Source organism: Cryptomeria japonica, chromosome 7, assembly GCF_030272615.1.
Source record: "Cryptomeria japonica chromosome 7, Sugi_1.0, whole genome shotgun sequence".
Taxonomy (NCBI): Eukaryota; Viridiplantae; Streptophyta; class Pinopsida; order Cupressales; family Cupressaceae; genus Cryptomeria; species Cryptomeria japonica.
The window spans coordinates 596,717,544-596,738,439 of NC_081411.1; the positions used below are offsets into that span (position 1 = coordinate 596,717,544).

General features: G+C 38.5%; 1 pseudogene; it reads right to left on the reverse strand.

Annotated features, from left to right (window-relative positions):
- The window catches only part of LOC131856863 (uncharacterized), a 67,125-nt pseudogene extending 55,681 nt beyond the window's left edge, over window positions 1–11,444 (reverse strand).
- Window positions 11,445–20,896: the final 9,452 nt, after the last annotated feature.

Here is a 20,896-nt window from a genome sequence, read left to right on the forward strand (position 1 = left end):
GTTAGCTTTAAAATCATCATAACTTTCATCCCTACAAATTTCAAAAAAAGTTGCGAGGACCGTGTGCACTCCGTTCGCCATGGTCTCGGACATTTTTTCCAAAATTTCGGGAGAATGTCCTGATTGTATTCAAAAGCTTAAATCTAGGAGATTGGCTGATTTTATTGAAATTTGCTACCTCTAAAATTCAAAATTTTCTCTCTCTCTCTTTAGTGCATGAGTTTTACAACAATAAGCCCTACTTACACTATTCTCGTTAGATGAAGCCTTAGAATTAAGTCTTTTCAAGGTTTAATTACTAAGGAGATGGAACCTAATTTGAATGGCCTTTTTAACGAGGACATGGGTAATTCCTCTAATCCTCTTAATGATGAAGAAGCTCTCCATGAGGTTTCTGAAGAACAACTTTTGAAATTGGATAACCAATTTGATGATTTTCGACAATGGATGTCTCAAGAATACCCTGATAGTCAAGCTCTTCCTTTAATTGAGGGTCTAAAACGTATGGTTCAAAGTGATAAGAATGGAATTGATATTTTGCGTGGTATTGCACACATTGTGGATTTGAATGTGATGCCTATGAAGAGTTGTGCCGAAACTTTGGGTTATACACAACCTCCTACTCAAGTCAATCATTCTATTCCTTTGACGACTTCTATTGCTAGTATACCTACTTTCACATCAAACATAATGACTACTTCAATACAAGACATTCCACCTATAAGCACTAGTCATGGGGGCAATCCTTCTTCTTCAATTAACCCTCTTCCTTCATTCAATCTGACTTCTTCATTCATTCTTGCAATGAGTGTGCCTATTACATCTCCACAAATGAACATGACACAAGGGGGCAATTCATTTAACCATTCCATTCCTCCTTGTAGTGTTCCTCCTTTCCAATCATCTCCTATGTCTAACTATCATAGTGTCCCGCCACTTTACTCTCTACCTTCTTTCAATAACATAACACCTCCATCACAATCTAACTCTTCGACTGAAGAGACCATTAACAATCTTGCACAAACTGTCTCTTCCTTACAACAACAAATTGCCTCTATGAATCAGTCTAAGTTTAGTGTGCCCACATTTGATGTTGCGAGCCCACTTTCTCTTGACATTGTTCAAGCTATTCCCCCTAAACATGTTGAAATTCCACATTTGGAGCTTTATAATGGTAAGGGTGATCCTCTAACACATGTTAAGACTTTTCAAACAATATGTACTGATTTTGCTTATGACCAAAGGTTGCTTGCAAAACTATTTACTAGAACATTAAGAGACAAAGCCCTACAATGGTATTGCTCGTTGCCTTCTTATTCTATTACTTCTTTCGAACAACTTGCAAATGCTTTCATTCAACAATTTCAAAACAATATAAGTCCTAAAGTTACTTTGATTGATTTAATGCATTGTAAACAAGGTGTTAAAGAAAAAGTGACTGATTTCATTGGTAGATATAAGCATTTGTATGCTCAAATTTCTTTTCCAGTGCCTGACAATGATATTCAAAGAATCTTTATTTTTAATTTACAAAAAGACATTAGAGAAAAACTCTTGTTTTCTGAGTTTACTTCTTTCCAACAGTTGTGTGCAACTCTTCACAATTATCAACTGACTGTGAGTCAAATGGAACAAGCAAATCCTATGGCTCTGAGTGATAAGGGTGATAGTAGTCAACAACCATTTGGGAAGTTTAAACCGAATAGAGAGTCCATTAAATTCAATCAAAACATCATCAACAATGTGAATGCAGCATCAGGTGTGCCTCCTATTTCTAAGTTTTTCAAGAAAGAAAGAAAGTTTACTCCTTTGAATGAATCATTGCATTGTATTATGAATAAGTTATTGGAACAAAATGTGCTTACTCTTCCTCCTATAAGGCAAATAGATCCTGCAAAGATTAATTCACCCTATTTTGATAACAAATCTTTTTGTCAATTTCATCGTCAACCTGGGCATGATACTGAAAAATGTTTTGCTTTAAAGGGTAAAATTCAAGATTTGATTGATAATAATACTATCTCTGTTTCTGGTGTGAATGATAAAGGCAACACATTTGTAGCTCCTCCTAACCAAAATCTTAAGATTTTTACTGATCCATTACCTTCTCATACCTCTAATGCGATCGATACTAATGATTCCTCTGTCTCACCTGATGATCTTGTGTCTATGACTCCGAATGTGATTAACTTTGTAAAGCAACAAAAAATCCCTAAAGAACCTTCCATCACCTTTGATTCCAGTGAAACTATCAGGGCACCTGATGGTCCTTTATATATAGTTGCAAAAGTCAAGAATACACCTTGTCGTGGAGTGCTTATTGATCCTTCTTGTATGGTTAATATCATTACTGAAGAATTTCTTTTTACTTTGCAATTGAATCAAGTGATCTATGATGAAACAAATGTGGTCGTGAAATTATTTGATGCATTTTCTTCTCCTGCAATTGGTTCTATTACATTACCTATTGAGGTCCATAACAAATCCCTTGATGTGAGCTTTGCTATTATTCCATCGTCTGAACAATTTCATGTGAAGCTAGGCTATCCTTGGCTGTCTTCCATGAAAGCTATTGCTTCTCCTATTCACAAGTGTTTGAAATTTACCCCTAATGGTGAAGTTGTTACTGTCAATCATAGTCTCTTTAAACCAGCTGAAAGAAATTCTAGCGTTCCTATTGATTACTTTTGGCCTAAACAATTCCAATCTCTTCCACTGCGAAGTGATCATCTTTTCAAATCTTATCAAAAGTGGAAAAAAGATATGATCCTATGTCTAAGTGAACCTAGAACACCCAAACTTGATATTCCTATCATTCTTGAGAAGGAAGTTCTTCCTTTGAAAGATAAAACTAATGTCTTTCCTCAAGAAGATTCCCAACCCATCCCCATGGATGTGACTATGTCTATGTCTAATAAACTTCCTAAAAGTAGACCTATACCTCCTCGTCATGATGGACTTGGTCTCCTTCCTAAACCAAATATTCTTCCTTTATATGGAGCAGTTCCTCCTCCTTCTTTTTATAGAGAGAAGAGACCTTCTTCTTCTCCTATTATCCAACCTAAGAGACCACAACCTAAACACCCAAGTGATAAGGATGAGAACATTCCTCCTCCTCAATCTTCTCAACTTCCTACTAAGACTAGATGAAATCGTTCTGCACGTGAACGCCGACGAAAGCATCATCTTAAAGCTCAGGCAACTGCTTCTCAAACTTTGCAATCCCCAAAAACACCTTCAACAAGCATTATTCCATTTTCTCCAAAATCTCCTAAACATAAGATGCATGATGGTTTTGATCCTGTGCGAGTTAAAGATCCTATTTTTATAAATCTTGATGATGATATAGATGAAAATGTTATTCATGATGAAAATGTTACTTCTCTTGCTTCTGATAGTGAATATGAATTTGTTGATATTGATAACCATTTATCTAACGAATTTTCTAAAGCACTTATCCTAGCTCCTAGACAAGAACAGCGTGGCTTGGAACATGAACATAGCCCTTGTTTGGATCTTGTGATAGCTCCATCTGCTGTGTTGGATGTTCCTCCTCTAGCATGTTCCCTGCCTTCCCGAAACATTGATCAGCAAGATCGTGGGGTAGATGACGTGCTAGACTAGTTCATTAGCATAGCAAACTCTCTCCTCCTTCTTTTTTTACTTCTTCTATGTGTTATTCTCATTCTTCTATTTGTTGTCCTTAGTGTTGTCTACTTGAGGACGATGCAAAGCATTGAGATCTCTTTTGGTCTCTCTCATGTTGACTCAAAAGACACATGTGTTCCCTTCTTCTAGATGACCTTCCTTGATTGGGGAATGAAGAACAATTATGCATACATACATATGATATACATGACTTATCATACAACATACTGACACCGAGGAAAGTGAAGTCACCTCGTGCTTTGTGTTTTGTGTCTATTATCCTTGGGCTTATCTCACACTTGGGGGCTAAATCTTTGTGATAACGTGCTCCTTTCCTTCTCATTTCTTATGTGTATCACTACCTTAAAGCAATCACCCCCGTTGAGGCGTGTGCGATCACTTTAACGTAGGGTGGCATACACCCCGTCTATCTCTTCAAGATACTTGAAAATTTCTTGGCGAACTTAGCTTTGCCTTGAAAATTTTTGGTATTTCTCTTGCATGACTCATAGTGAGGGAACCTTACTACTGACAGTCATGGTTCTCCCTCGTGATCTTCCCTTTTACTTTGTCAATCGAAGTCATAAGATCCTTATTCCACTGGGGGCTTGGTGTATCTTGCCTCCTTGACGTGGTGAAAGTCTTTCAATGTTGTTTCCTTGTACTTTACCAGAAGTATGAGCATACGCTTATACTCCCGCTAAAGTGGGGGCTAAATGTAGTGTCCTAAAATTGTGACACTTGCAATTTCGACCACATTTGGGTCTTCACTATGGTGATGCAACACTGAACCTGAATGGAGACCCCGAAACTTGTCCATGACATCAAAAACTGCATTTTTCAGCACCCTGGCCTGATCCTCCTTGCACCCTACTATCCCTGGAGGTGGGACCATGGCGCCTAGCACCCTGGTCCCCCAGGACCATGGTGCCCAGCGCCCTGGTCCCCCAGGACCATGGTGCCCAGCACCCTGGTCCCTGGCCCTATTTTGGGCCCGGTCTCTTTTGGGGCTTCTGGTCTTTAAGTTTGCAAATTGGAAAATGATCTTCCTTGGTCGGCCTAAGGTCGGAAAAATTAGTCTTTTAACCCTAATTGACAAGTATATAAACTACATTTCCTCTCCCATTTTGGGAAGAAGATGGAAAAAAGGCAGAAGCAATATTCAAACATTCAAACATTTAAGCATTCCTTCAAGCAATTGAGCATTCTAAGTCTCCATTCAAGGCTAAGTGTTGCATTCAAGACAAGGATTCAACCATTGAAGAGGAGATCACTTACAACATACAACATACAACAACAATTACATCTTCGCATGTAAGAATACAAACATTCTTAAAACAAGGTATCAGTACTTGTTTACATTACAAACATTTACATTTACAACATTCTCATTTCTTGGTTAATTCCAAAACCGGGGTTTGACCTAAGGGCAAACCCCTAATCCCTAACCCCCCAATCATCCTCGCTTTTTTGTGTGTAGGTTGCAGGTACGCGGCTGTAATTGAAGATCTGGAATCCTTGTGCAGAGACGAACAGATCCCCCTTCGTTTCGTAGATTTTAAGGAGGACCGCGTGCATGCTGGGCGCTATCGTCCTGTCAACTTTCGCTCAAATTTGCAGAACAACATCATCTCGACATTTTACTGCTAATTCCAGGTCCACAGCTTCATCCTATATTCCTATCTCTATTTACAAGTGAATCTTTCTCACTTTTCATCCATTCCTAACTCAATCATTCTATCTACATTCTTTACAAAAGAGGGTAGCCTTGCTGTCTTAACCCTTGAAACCCATTTAGAATCTAATCTTGCATTGTGTGGGATTGGATCTTGTGGGCTTCAACCCCTCTTTTGAATGTAAAGTACCTCCTAAGTGAAAACCGTCAATCCTAGTGACCCCCTTTCTCCTTGGAGTGGGGGAGAACACCTAGGGTTCGATTATCCATTGACTTTATCTAAGAGAGAAAGTCAGTGATAAGGAAGTCAGATTGGAATATGTACCTACAAAGTAATAGATTGCAAATACATTCACTAAGCCTTTTCTTGCTAAAACATTTCTATATCTGAGAGAGAAGCTAGGGGTGATTTCCCCTCCTACTGAGAACTAGATGCATTGATTCAATAGACTTCATTTCCTTATCCTGATATCCAGATTGATGAGTTGGTGTTGTTGCTTAGGGTGAGGAGTCAGTGTATGTTTTAGTTGTTCACATTTGTGAGTTCATCCTAAGGGGGAGAGATTGTCCTTCTTAGAGGGAGAGATGCATGATTTGTATATGTATTTGGCATTTTTGTCAAAGGGGAAGAAGAGCATGTGAAAAATCCTAAAGTATTTTTGAGTTGTTTGTCAAAGGTGGAGTTGATCCTTATGATCTCAAGGGGAGATTCTTGGTTGTTGATTTCTTTCTTTGCATTGATTGTTTTTCACATTAATATGTTTTCATTAATGCCAAAGGGGGAGATGTTGGGATATAATTTTGTCATTGATGTCAACATATTCTTGTATTGCAGAGAATTGGTTTGTTGTAGAGAGTTGTTTTGGTGATTTTTTGTAGATGTGCTGATGCGGTCTATTGGGTTTTGAGATACTTATTTCTAGTTGATTTAGTATGATTTTCATGGTGCTTTGAGGTGACCTAGTCGAGTTATGAGGTTTGGTATGTGGAATGGTTTTTTAGTGTTCAGTGTTGCAAAGTTAGGGTATTTGATCCATATTGTTTCAGAATGATTATATCTTGAGTTGTGAATTTTGGAGAGTGTTTGGGATGTTCATGTGTGTCCTTTGATTGTGTGGTTCATGATTTTGAACTTCACAAGCATGTCTTGCAGTGGAATTCACATTACTTGTTGATGTTCTTTGATCATGCTCTATGCGTTTTGGTGGTCTGCATTGATCATGGTGCATGTTAATGAATATTTTATTAGTTTGGTGGTATTCTTCATGTTATGTGATATATTTGGTGGTGTAGTGTGTTGTGGACGATCTTGGCGAATTAGTTGGTGGTGTAGCATGTTTGAGGATTTGATTTGGGTCCATTCTATGTCCTTTCCAACATTGTATTTATTTGGTTATGGATTTATGTATCGTGTGATGTAATTTTGTAATTAGGTCTTATATGTTGAGTTGACCTTAAGGGTAATGTTGATGATTTGTATAAATATGCAGTGTAATTATGTAAGTTGTATGTTTGCAAGTGTTTATGAGAGTTTTATGATTTGAGAGAGTATTGTATGTGCAAACAAGAGAGTTTATCCTTTGGAAGTGTGGAAGAGAAGAGAAGAGTTGCTGTGTAGACAGTGTGCTAAAGCAAAACTGTAATTAGGCATTTAGAGATGCTATTATTTCAATTCCTGTAATTCGGATTGTTGTCCGATCTTTTCAAGGTAGTGAGATTTCCTCATGGTTGCAGCCCTTCTTATATTTGAGTAGTGAGGTCTAGGTAGCGTGCCTGAATGCATGTGCATTCCCTATTGTAATATTTACACATACTACTGTAGAGTATCATCTTATTGTGGGTAGGTTTCCATCGTGGTTTTTCCCTTAATCGAGTTTTCCATGTCAAAAATCCATATGTTATGTGTGTTGTTGATGTGGTGTTTATCTTTGCTATTGCTTTTGTTGATTAGATCTAAAGTTGTGATTAATTTGGCTAAGTTTAGTGAAAACTGATTCACCCCCCTCTCAATTTTCTTGCATTGTTGTTTCCCTGCTATCAACACATCATCCATCATTGGTTGTGTTAGATTTTGCATTTCTTGTACACATCATGGCAACTAGCAGGTTGATCTCTCTTCATTCGCCTGTGGTGCAACAAATGCAAAAACATATCATGGTTGTAGAAGATCTAAAAGATAGTCTTAGTCAAGTGAACTTTCCATGTCATCATGTAAAGAGGATATTTCTTGAGATAAAGGAGTTAGATATTTTGAAATCCAAGTATCTACCCACTCACTTGACATGAATTGATCCAAATCATATTGAATACAATTATGACAAAAATAAGCCAACTCTCTTGTCCAAATGGCCCAAGTACTTGCATTTGAGCTTCAAAATGAATGCATCTTTGAAGATTCTTTGATTGTATGCTAATATAACTTGTCTCATATTGAGCCCTTATCAACCAACTAGAAGAACCTACATACTTCTAAATCAAGTGCCCCTCCTCATGACAATGTTGAACTACAGAAATCAACAATAGAATGTGCATCACTTGTTGGAATCAATGAACACTGAGATGGGGGTGAGTCAGTGTTTAATAATTTGCAAACTTATTAAACTAATCCTTAAACCACCAAATGCACGAGAAAGAAAGTGAAATGTAGAAACATAAAGCAATTATCCACAAAACCATAACACCAATATTTTTATGTGGAAACCCAGAAAGGAAAAAAACATGGTGGGATTTGAACCCACAATATTATTATACTATGGCCAAAAGTATGATAATATTACATAAGGGGAATGCAATTGCATTTAGGCACATTGCCTAGAGCTCACTGCTCAATTAAAAAAGGGCTACAACCCAGAGGAAGGCTCACTGCCTTCCAAGATATTACAAATTATTACAATAATGAATGAATTTAAGTATAGCATCTACATATGCCAAAATGCAGCTCCGATTAGGCTCAGATTATCTTCTGCAACTGACCTATCTTTTTGCTCTATCACTCACAGAACCATCAAAACCTTCAATCACATTCACCAGACTTGCAAATTTTCTCATATAGACTTTATTTTCCCATAACATATTCCAAAATGATCAACCAAATTGATAATATATATCTGCACCAACAAAAATAATCATTAATGATGTTGGCTTCCAAAAACCACATAACACGCAACATGAAACGTATATCACCAAGTTAGCTTAATCCGACCACAAATCTAAATACAAGCCAAAACAAGATGATAGTAAGATTCTAATAAGTTGGACCAATCACCTCGAACATGAAACTGACCACCGAAACCATTACAACAAATCTGCATCACATAATACACAAAAATAGCTTAACTAAATTACCAGATACTAGACCTTTAATCTTGCTCACAAATCAACACTGGATACTGGAATCATGATATAATCCACCTCAAACCTTGCATCAACGGCCTTGATCACCGTAACCAAAATTACATCACCAAAATCAAGATGTGCACATTGATCTCATACTCTACCGATTACTGTGTTCCACCTTCTAGACTTGTACCTTTTGAATAAAATAACTTTCAGTAAACCAAATCTATGTACACTAGATGGAATTATCAAACTGAATTTCCATCAATGACAACCCCTAAGCATCTTCCATACATTGGTCTTCACCGGAACAGTGTTGCTCGCCACATCATTGAATGTAGCACTCAAAATCATGAATTTCTCTTTAACCAAAGCTCTCTTAACACAAGCACCTACTCCATCATGCTCCCCTTTCTCATACCTAGCTTAAAAAAAACTCCAAATATGAGGTACACCAAAACATACAAACAACCTATAAAATAGAAATTTGAGCATGATCCCTATAGGACTTCAACAATGGTTAAATAATTGAGAATGACACCATAACTTAGGGATGAAACATCCTTACTAAGTATCCATCTAATTCATTATTGAAGCTCATTTACTATCAAGCTAGGGACATACAACTTGAAATGGGTTAGCATTATATGTACAGTACGAGCTACTTGGACTCTTCTAATCTAGACTACCTCAAAGAAATATGCCAAAATAAGTATTGCAAAGTAAATACAATTTATCAACTTTAAAAAATATTCTAATTATTGAAACATGCTGGAAAATGTTACTCAATAAAGGAGTTTCAGTAAGAAAAAAGGAATTACTTTGTTCCAACTCAACTATAAGAATAGTCACAAAAAGGAATTTCTATGGTTGGATGAACAGTCAATTACTGGAACTGCAACTATAAATTGTAAGAAATCTACTTTACAACTGAGTGGAATAGAATCCTCACCAAGTGGGCCCCCTTGAGTGAGTCATCTTCTACTCTAACTTTAACTTAGATACTCAGAACATCCTTCTTCAATTGCTTTATTTACATTAACAATAATCTTTGTATAAGTGAGCACACATGCTTATGAAAAATACTAAATACAACTTGTTGCTAACCTTCATTTTCTAAGAAAGGATCGATGCATTTATAGAAAGGAAAACTCTAACTATCCTAACTAGCTCATCCCCTCAACTCCTAACAACTAGGAGTATGATTTTTATTGAAAGCCTAAAACTTGGTGACAAAGAGTTGTGATGAAACATGACTCTATCTAAAATACCTAATCTATCACAACTTTTCCTAAATCTACTCCACTAGTGGACATAGAGAGAAAATGAGGTAGATAACTGATTCCCAACTGAATTGGGAGTCTTCCACTAGTCTTGGAAAACTGGCCAAGGGTTTAACTTCTTTCACTATATGGCTACAACAACTCTGTAATAGCTCCTTCTTCAGATCCAAATTCCTTCTTAATTACTACATTCACAAGGGTTAACGTGTAGAAATTCTTTTCATATCTAATAATACTAAAAATAACATTATTCACATCATTTATATAAACATTAATATACTTATAGCAATCATAGGGAAGACTTAGTCATTACAAGTTTTTTAAAAGGTTCAACATTTAAAATAGACTTTAAAATATAAAGGATCATGTCTTGCAAAGCATATCAAATGTTTAAATCAACTTTAAAGTATGAAATGCTTGTCACTCCCCTCTAATTTTTTTCAAGACTAATCAATTTTTTTTTTCAATCTATGTAGAATGGACTCTAGTTTCTAAAACATGTGATTTGTTTCAAAATTTGATGAGTGAGTAAAAAACAATGCCCAAAATGGCATGTTGGTTTTTTGAAAAAAAAAAGACACACTAACAAAAGAAAATAGAGATGAAAACATTAACATAATCAAAATTTGAAAAGTTATATGGTTAGATAGCTAAGAGAGCTTAATGTGATTTTGGTGTTTTTTTATTAGCAGTCAAACACGTGCAAACCTGATGGAGAGTACAAATAAAAATGTGAGAAAATTTAATCTATTTTTAGAAAAAAATGTTTTAGGGCTAAAATGGTCGTCCAAGCCTTTGGGTTGGATTCCCAAGGCAAATCCAAGCCAAAGGCTTCATTTTTCCCAAAGCAAGTCATTTGGTGTGTGCCAAATTTTAAAATACAAATTTTGCATTATTGTCTTCCTAAGGAATTCACATAACATGAGCATGTTATAACATGCTCACATTTTTGTGAAGAAAAATTCTCTCTATCTCTCCTCTTCTCTCTCACTATCCTATGTAGGTCTCTCCCTCCCTTCCTCTCCCTCTCTATCTCTCCATCCCTCCTTACACTCCCCCCCCCCCCCTCTCTCTCTCTCTCTCTCTCTCTCTCTCTCTCTCTCTCTCTCTCTCTCTCTCTCTCTCTCTCTCTCTCTCTCTCTCTCTCTCTCTCTCTCTCTCTCTCTCTCTCTCTCTCTCTCTCTCTCTCTTCTCCCTCACTCACTCTCTCTCTCTCTCTCTCTCTCTCTCTCTCTCTCTCTCTCTCTCTCTCTCTCTCTCTCTCTCTCTCTCTCTCTCTCTCTCTCTCTCCTCTTCTCCCTCACTCTCTTATGTAGGTCTCTCCCTCCCTTCCTCTCCTTCTCTATCTCCCCATCCCTACTTTACCCCCCCCCCTCTCTCTCTCTCTCTCTTTCTCTCTCTCTCCCCCTTTGTCTCTCCTCTTCTCACTCCCTCTCCTCTATAGGTCTCCTCATTCCTTTCTTCCTCTACCTCTCTATCTTCCCATCCCTTCTTACCCTCATTTCTTTGTTTATGTCTCTCTCTTGCTATTATCCCTCTCCCTTTTTTCACAATTTGTTGAAGGTTAAAAAATGTTAATATAGAGCATTTGGTATGCACCAATTTTGGCACTCGCCAAATGGCCTACACGTGAAAAATAATAAAAAGGGGCATTCGACCCATGATTCAAGCCTACATTCTATGGTTTTGTCTTATTTTTTCTCTAATTATGACAAAGAAACACCTTTTCATGTCATTGATGTATCACACTTAGCTTTGACCATTTTTTTGTTGGTTGGACAAAGTAGAAGACAAAAATTTGAAGCTTTTGGAGTGATTTTTATTATATAAGGCAATTTTCTCATGTTTTTATAATTGAAATTTTCATTATGATTTTTTTTTTAATTTCACAATATAGGCTTGTTCTTTTCATTTTTTTTACTAATAATATTATCTAATTACATAGGATAAAACCATTTGAATACAATCAATCTTTAATTGCGTATGAGTGAAAATTCCCATTAAAAAGTTCACAAATAAACTTGCATGCATGTAAACTATAATATTTTAACTCAAATTCATATTTTAACTCAATTTGTGTGTTTGTGTACCCATATGCATTTTAAAAAAAAGAACATGACATAATTTGCAACTCATAATATCAATTCTCAAATATTAATGTGCATTCTATTTGTATTTGTTTCATTCACTTAATAATTATTATAGTGCACGTTCAAAGTTAATAAGTCATTAAACTAAACTTAAGTAAACCAATTTGTCTTACGATTACCAATTTGAACAATAATGAAATGGACTATGAAACTTAAGGAAATTGGAACATCTTTGATTAAATTGTCGATATGATAAATTAATGGTAATAAGTACTCAAAATTGGAATTAATATTATATTCAACATCCTTTTCTAATCAATATTATCTTCCATAATCATCGTTAGAGTATAGTATCTTTATTGTTAGGACTTTCCCAATGAAGTTATGAGTGTTTTAGCTTTATTATGACTATCCTACATTCATCACAACTGACCTAACCTTTTTAGGACTATCCTAACTCCATTAGGACTATCATTACTTCATTATGGAAATCCTAATGCATTTAGGACTATTATAAATCAATTGGAACTGTCATAACTGCATTATGGCAGTCATAATGAATGTAGGACGATCACATATTCATTAGGACTTCTCTTCCTACTCTTCTCTCTCTCTCTCTATGAACTTATGTTAATGTTTTATTTGTGCATGTGCATTTAAATCATTATCATGTTGAGAAAAAGATGACAAAGATAACATGATAAGAGCACAAAGCTAAGAATGCAAAGACAAGAGTTAATATGAGGCAACTTCATGAATCAAGGAAATTGAACACCATAGAAGAAGGCATGTCTATTAAAGAGGACATGAAATTTCCACCCAATCTAAGAGAGATATGGAATTAGTGAAACAAAGAAAATGGATGTGAAACCTATACATAAAGAGACAATTAAATCTCAAGGTTGAGAGCACATCATTTAGCACATGTCATGTTGAAGGCACACCATCTCTCACATCTCAAGTTGAAGGTACACCATATCTCACATCTCAAGTTGAAGGAACACCACCTTCACATCTCAAGTTGAAGGAACACCATCTCTTACATCTCAAGTTGAAGGCACACCATCTACAATATATTAGGTTGAATGCACACCTTCTACAACATGTCACGTTGTAAGTACATCTCAAATTGTAAGCACATAATCATTGACATAAAATATTGGAGTTACACCATCTTCTACATCTTAATTTAAAGGTACATCATCATTTTCATCTCTAGTTGAAGGTATGCCATCTATCCTTAATGTTGTTAACATTCCTAATATTGAGACAACTGAAACTTTGAGAACAACTCCTAGAATTTTGCATAGAAAGCCTAAGTATTTGATTGATAATGATGCTAATATTTTTCAACCAAAGTTTGATAAGATTCCAAAGTGTAGATGTCAAATATATGCTAACCAAATTTGGAGATTGCATTTTGAGAAGTTAGATGTGACTAGAAAATGTCATCTATTTATTTGAATTATAAGAAATTTCAAATTCAGACCCATCATGAAGATTTTTGGGCTAAGAGCATTGGATTATTCAAGTGGGAAATCAATTGTTAAAATCTAATGAGTTCATATGAGAGTGTGGGTTCTACATCACACACAGAAGATAGCAACATCACACGATGTGTGCTCACATCAACAATAGTAAGCACTCAAACCAAGAAAGATCACCTCATTAGAAAGACAAGTAAAACAATGAAAATAAGTAGAAAATTTATAATGAGAGGTTTGGGAAGGTGTGAAAGAGTAGAGGATCCAAATGACAAAGGATTATGGGCATTCTCTGGTAGGCTACCACAAAAAGATAAAGCAATTGTTTAATCCTTGAGATCCTTATTTGAATAATTTAGGAAGAATAATACAATGTTCTATCCTAATCAAACAGATGTTGCAAGGAGTAGGGATGGTAGTCAAATTTGTGATCCACATTCGAAGCATATTTTGGATATGACTCAAACACAAATTTTTTCCAAGTTTCAAGAGATGTATCCTCAAATTAAAATTAGTCAAAGATTTTTTGAGATGGTGAATATTTTTTTATGTTAGAATAAATCACACACACACAACTTGTTATCGTAGAGTATATATTGAACTTTCTAATTTTTATGATGTTTATCAACATATATGTGTAGATTTACATAATAACAATATTTTATAGGAATGTAACATAAAGTCTCCACCTAGATCTTCAAGGGAATTCATGTTTGCCATTTTATGTGTGAGACTTGATGGTCAACAATTTTACAAGAAAGTAATAGGAAAACCAATGGAGTGGAGCGAAGCGGGCAAGGGGAATGGTCAGGCCCAAAATTCAGCCGCGGAATCTGATCTCGCAAACTGCGAAGAATATGTCCCATTGTATGCTCTCTCATGTACGGGAGACCTTGCAACACCAAAACATGACCGTAATCAGTACTCAATCATCAAAAATGCTAATGCAAACTGTCGCACATCATATGCTAGCCCTAAAACCCCTCGCCAGGCCTTGATTGGGGACCATGGCGCCCTGTCAGGGACCATGGCGCCCTGAGGGGACCATGGCGCCCTGTCAGGGACCATGGCACCCTGAGGGGACTAGGGTGCCCCACAGGGACCATGGCGCCTTGGGTGGGCCCCGGTCGGCCTTCAAGGCCCGCATAAGATCACAAAAAAGTCAAACATGCAAAAAATCAAAAGTCAAATGTTCAGTCAACTCACCTCGTCCAGTGGCTCGTCGTTGATCACGGCCTGGCGCAAGATCTCGATCCTCGTGGGACGCTCCGGTCGTTGTGAAGGCATGATGATGGCTATGTGGGCTCCGTTGCACTAAATAGTATTCTGAAATTGACAAAGTGACAAATGCAAGTGTCACTTTCAAGGTATATACTCTCATTTATTTATCTTCACTTTTTGAAACCCTAATTTTCCTCTATCATTCATTTTATCATAACTTGGGTTTGGGAGATGCGATTTTCAAGCTGTTTGTTGCATTGGAATCGTATTTTCCTTCTCCTACTCTCGGGATGTTCCAAAAAGTGCTCTGATGAAGCCTATTTAGTGAACACCCCTCATCAATACTATCTTACACAATTTGTCACAAGTAAACATGCTACCCTATTTCACCTCCCTAATAAGCAAGTCGAAACAGGGGGGGGCATATAGCTACTCACAGATTTCATCACTTTCCCTAGTAAGCATTAGGTGATTTTGTGAGCTAACGTGTATTTTGTAGGGTGCGGTTCCTAACTGTGTACTGCAGATACCACTGGGGGCTTCGTCCAACAACTTATGGATATATCCTTTTTCAAATAATGTTTACTTTTCTGTACTTTAGCTTGCATATGCACGTAGTACTCATATGACCGCTAAAGTGGGGGCTAAATGTAGCATCGTAAATTGTACGCACTTGCTAGGGTGGTACAATTTCACACCTAGTTTAGCACCCGCCTTAGTGCATTTTACATTCTGCACTGCATTTCTCCTTAAGCACTTAATTAATCAAATTAATTAGGTCTAAGGTCCTATTTCGTCATTCTCTACATCATAAAGTTGGACCCTTTCACTAAAGTGCGCCCTTCGCATTTTATTCCTCCAATACATCACTCAATCAAAAACCCTAATTAAGTCCTATTTCAAACTTGGGGGCTTGGTTTCGGGGTCAAAACATCTCCAAATCACTTGTAACTTCGGGATTCTCTCTAAAATCATCATATCCGACGGCCCTGAAAATTTGGTGAAAAGTTGTCAGGACCGTGGCGCCCGGAGTGCACATGGTCCCGGACATTTTTCCCGAAATTTTAGGAGCACGATCCAATCATAAAATAAAGCTTAACCCCAAGAAATTGGCAGGATATTCAATCTCTAGGTCGGCCAAAAGACGAATTTGCGATCTAGGGTTTCCTACATAAGAGCTCTCTTTCTTCATTTGAAGGAATCGGATTTTGGTTTTCAGGAACTTCATATGCAGCGAAAGAGAAGATGTTTGAAGACTTCAACAACATTCAACATCCTTCTATCAAGCATCTATCAATTTCATTCCTTCACTTAGGGCTTGGAAGACATTGAAGAACAATAGGAGATTACCGACTGAAGATTGGCTTGTACTCCTCCCTTGAGGGTTGGGTATGATTTCATGTTGTTTTCATGTCTTTACATAAGCTTCAATACATCATTTATTCATGCTTTAGATCACTTTACATCTTGATTTAGAGCATTTACATTGTCATTTGCAAGCAATTAGGGTTAACTTTCTAGGTTGCTCTAGTTTGCTTTCTTGCATTTTAGGACCTTGCACACACACTAGGTCTGCACACACAATACATTTTACAAAACAACTTGGCTATTCGTGGAGGTGGAAATCACCGAAGCGGGGGTTTGACTAAGGCAAAACCCTATATAGCCGCCCATACACCCTTTTTCAGATATCATTGCAAGTTTCGGGATTCAGACAATGCCGCGGGATACAGATCCAGAGAGAGAAGGTCGAGACAACACTCTGTGTCAAGTTGCAGAGCAGAAGACTGGGACAGGGGCGCTGGGCGCCCTGGTCCTGCCAGGACAGGGGCGCTGGGTGCCCTGGTCCCTAGGACAGAGGTGTTGGGCGCCCTGGTCCTCCAGACAGACAGCTTTCAGATAGCTTCCCGACAGTGTTTCAGAGTGCAGAACAGCGTTTTCCGGTGCAGTTTTCAGGATAGTGGCGCCTGCGCCCCCGTCCCGAACATTTTCAGTCCGATTTTGACTCCGGGTACACATTTGCATTCTTATTTCATCCTTGTATTTACAACTGTTCATTGTTTAATCTCAATTCTGCAATCTTGTTATTAGTTCATACTTGCATTTTGGGATTAGGGTTTGAACTTGTATCATTCTAGCTTTCAATTTCAACAAGGGAATAGAAATCCTAATAGATATCCCGTGGCTCTCTCTTTCACCAAAAGAAGTAGCCAATTGTGCGATATCTCTAGGCTCTTTCATATTCCGTAATGTGTGTCAAAAGGTAGGATTAGGGCATGTTAACCTAGTCTCGCTTTTTCCCCTACACACTTTAATATCTTCAATAGGGTATAGTTATTTAAATAAGGTTAAAGACACTAGCTGCTAGAGGTGACATTTGAACTTCACCCAAATCTACAAGCAATTTAATAATTAAATTATTTATTTAAATTTTAACCAAGTGTTGAAAACCATTTAATTCACCTTAAATATAATTACTAGTGAATTATATTTCAATTTCTTATAATTACTAATTGTATATGGTGAAAATGGATAACATTAATAACAAAATTGAAAGGTTAAATGAATCCAACCACAAAACCCTAGCCTAACAATCAACAAAGATCCACCATAACATATGAAGATTACCTAAGACAATGCAAATCAAATGAAATCACAAAGATTATACCATCACATGTCCAATAGGGTTTTGATCTCCATTCTTCCTATCTCCATTGATCTTGCTTGATATATTTGCTCTCAGATTTTTATATGCACAAGAGCTCAACAAAGAACGAAATGTGGTTGCAAGTAGAATCGTAGTGTAGTCAAGTCCTCCAAATTGTCGATTAGGTCTGAGTGATTAGGGTTTGATAATGAAGGAAGCATCTCCTTAAATAGAAGACACAATAAGAAATGGAGGGATAAGATTGAGAGGTGTAAAAAAGGAGGTCGGCTAGGATTAGAGGGTAGGTAAAAGAAATACCAAAATAATGAAAGAGGTGGGTAGTGTAGGAATTAAGAGATGAATGACATGTGTCATGTGTAGAAAAAGATAATGAATTAATTAAATAAATAAAGATTTATTTAATTAATAGAAGAAATAGGATCAATTAAATAAATAAAATATTTATTTAATTTAGGAAAAGGATAATTTAAATAAATAAATGTATTTATTTAAATGAGAAATAAGGCTAGAAGAGGATAAATGAATTAATTAAATAAATAAAGATTTATTTAATTAATAGAAGAATTAAGCTTAGATAATTAAATAAATAAAATATTTATTTAATTAAACATGACAATTTTAAGTGTCTACATTTTGCCCCTCTTTGAGACAATGCGTCTTGTCGCGTTGTTTCAAAGAAGATAAGATGAACTGATACAAAGTTGCCCCAGAATGGGAATGATATGCCCCCTCAAGAGATTGGATGAAAATGTCTGAAAAGAATTACAGACAATCTCTCGATAAGAAAGAAAGGCTAGAATGGATTGACCGAAGAAAGTGACAAAGTCACGGGATGAAGAAGACTGACTCGGGAAATGAAGGCCAAGGCTAGGGTAGGCTATAAGATAGACCACGGGCAAAAGACATCCTCATTGTCATCTACACCCTCACGAGATCACAGTGCAGAGTGAGAAAAAGAGCAGCAGCAGTCAGCAGCGATGGCGTTCGTACACAGATTCGACCGCGTTCGCCGATTTCAGAGACCAGCAGCAGTCAGCAGCGATGGCGTTCGTACACAGATTCGACCGCGTTCGCCGATTTCAGAGACCAGCAGAGGCAGGAGAGCCGGTAAGTACCACCAAACCTCCTCGTACTTTGATGCATTTATTGTTGTCATTAATGCATGTCGAATAGAGAAATAAATGCGCTTAGAAGTAGGGTGCAAAAAATGCAAAAATTGGGAAACCGCGTCTGCGTCGGTGCCAGGCGCGTCTGTGTCCGACAGGCACGTCTATGTCAGTGCCAGGCACGTCTGTGTCTGGAACCGCGTTTGTGCCAAATGCGGGTGCGTCTACGTCATTCAGGGGCATTTATGTTGCAAAGTCGCGTTTGTGGATAATGTAGGCACGTTTATGTCAAACAGGTGCGTCTGTGTTGTTTAGGCGCGCTTGTGCAGTCAATAGGCACGTTTGTGAGTTAGAAACGCGTTTATGTCTGAAAAATGCAAGGTTTTGGTCTTCTAGGTCAAATCGACAGTTCTGTGATGAACATACGTTGTCGATTGGATAAGCTGCTGAGAGGATACACTCAAGCAGGTCCTCTAGGAAGACTAGGATAGATCAAGGCACTTTGTGATGACCAGGGAGCACCAAGATAGAGTACTTTGTGATGAACAGGGAGTACCCAAAGTATGAGCAGCACTTTGTGATGAACAAGGAGTGCAAATGTGAGCAACACTTTGTGATGAACAGTGAGTGTCACACACGTAGTACTTTGTGATGAATAGGGAGCACTACTAGGATAGTAGCAACACTTTGTGATGAATAGTGAGTGTCACTAAGAGAGATAACCATATGCATTTAGATAGCGAGTAGCATTTTGTGATGAACAGTGAATGCCACGATGACTGACATGATTGATTTGTTTGACTGCAGGAGTATTTGCCTATGTTAGAATCACGGGAGAGATTCCCGTCGACATAGAGGTTGCGACCGGAGTTGTCATTTTAGGATAGAGCTGCCATCGAGGAGATGGGGTTGAGACACGTGCTATATGTGCCTGAGTTTCGGGCGAACATGGGATTGTTGACTGCACTGGCCGAGAGATGGCATTCAGAGACTTGCACATTTCATTTGCCGATGGGTGAGATGACAGTCACCCTTGAGGATGTATACAGGATTCTACATATATCGATTGATGGAGATCTGATTCCATATGATCGCGACGGAGATAGAGAGGCTTTGAGATGGGTGTTTCAGGATCCCGGCCTAGAGATGAGAGCAGGACATGTGGCATGGGACACCATGACCGCGACAGGGTTAGCCTTGCCAACTGTGATCGAAGGAGCTATCAGTGGGTTCCTATGTTCGGACAGGGCGACACGGGGGTTGGCAGTGGGCTAGGGAGGAGCACTAGAGACATTGGTGATGCAGCACACCAGATATGCGTGGGGTCCATGTGTGTTGGCCCACCTATATTATGAGCTTCACCAGTTTTTATACCATGGATAAGTGGGATTGGGCTATGGAGTGACACTACTGCAGGTTTGGGCATATGAGCATCTACCTATCACGCGGCCGATACATTTCAGAGGGAGAGGTCATGGACAGAGTTTTGTTCATCTGTATGACATGATCACTTCGCAGCCTCGGATTGGCAGGTTAGAGCATTGGCAGTGAGTGATAGATGACATTGACGTAGTCATTTAGAGGCCGTATCTGGGATGTGAGGAGTGGGAGGATGACGCAGTGGAGCTGCCTTACACCTTTCAGAGCAGGTATCTGATTGGGCAGACGCCCCATATACTGGAGAGACAGCTGGTGGATAGAGTATGCAGGCAGTATGGCAGGATCCAGAGGATGCCACAAGGCTCGAGTATGTATGCCTGTATAGTTAGGGATCAGGCGCAGTTCGGGCCTTTATTGTCATATGATCAGGCGCTGACACAGCTGGCAGAGATGGTGCCCCTACCCTGGGATATGTGGCCAGAGATCAAGGACGTCGGGATGGATGCGGAGTATGTAGCATATTGGGCCGAGCATCCATTCCCTCGATTGACAAATCCAGGAGAGCTACTGGAGGGAGATGGAGGAGGAGATGATGATGATGATGGTGGGGGTGATGGAGGCCGAGGCTGACGGAGGCAGAGGGGAGTAGTTGGGGAGAGGAGGGTGGCATCTCGGAGGGAGGGTGGACAGGAGGGATAGGCCTAGGTGGTGAGGGGTCGCGGTGGATTTCCCCTGCAGGTACCAGCAGCACAGGGTCCTAGAGCACAGGGACAGAGACAGGGACAGGTACAGGGACAGGTGCTAGTACAGGCACAGGAGCAGGGAGGGAGACAGGTACAGGGACCTAGGCATGTATCAAGACAGGTACCCATTCAGGCACCAGTACTGGTATAGGGACAGGCACAGGGGTAGGCACCCGCAGAGGGAGAGCCACAGGCAGAGGCAAAGGGTGGGGATCCAGAGGAGGATGAGCTGATTGAGCTCAGGGAGATCTGCCAAGGCCAG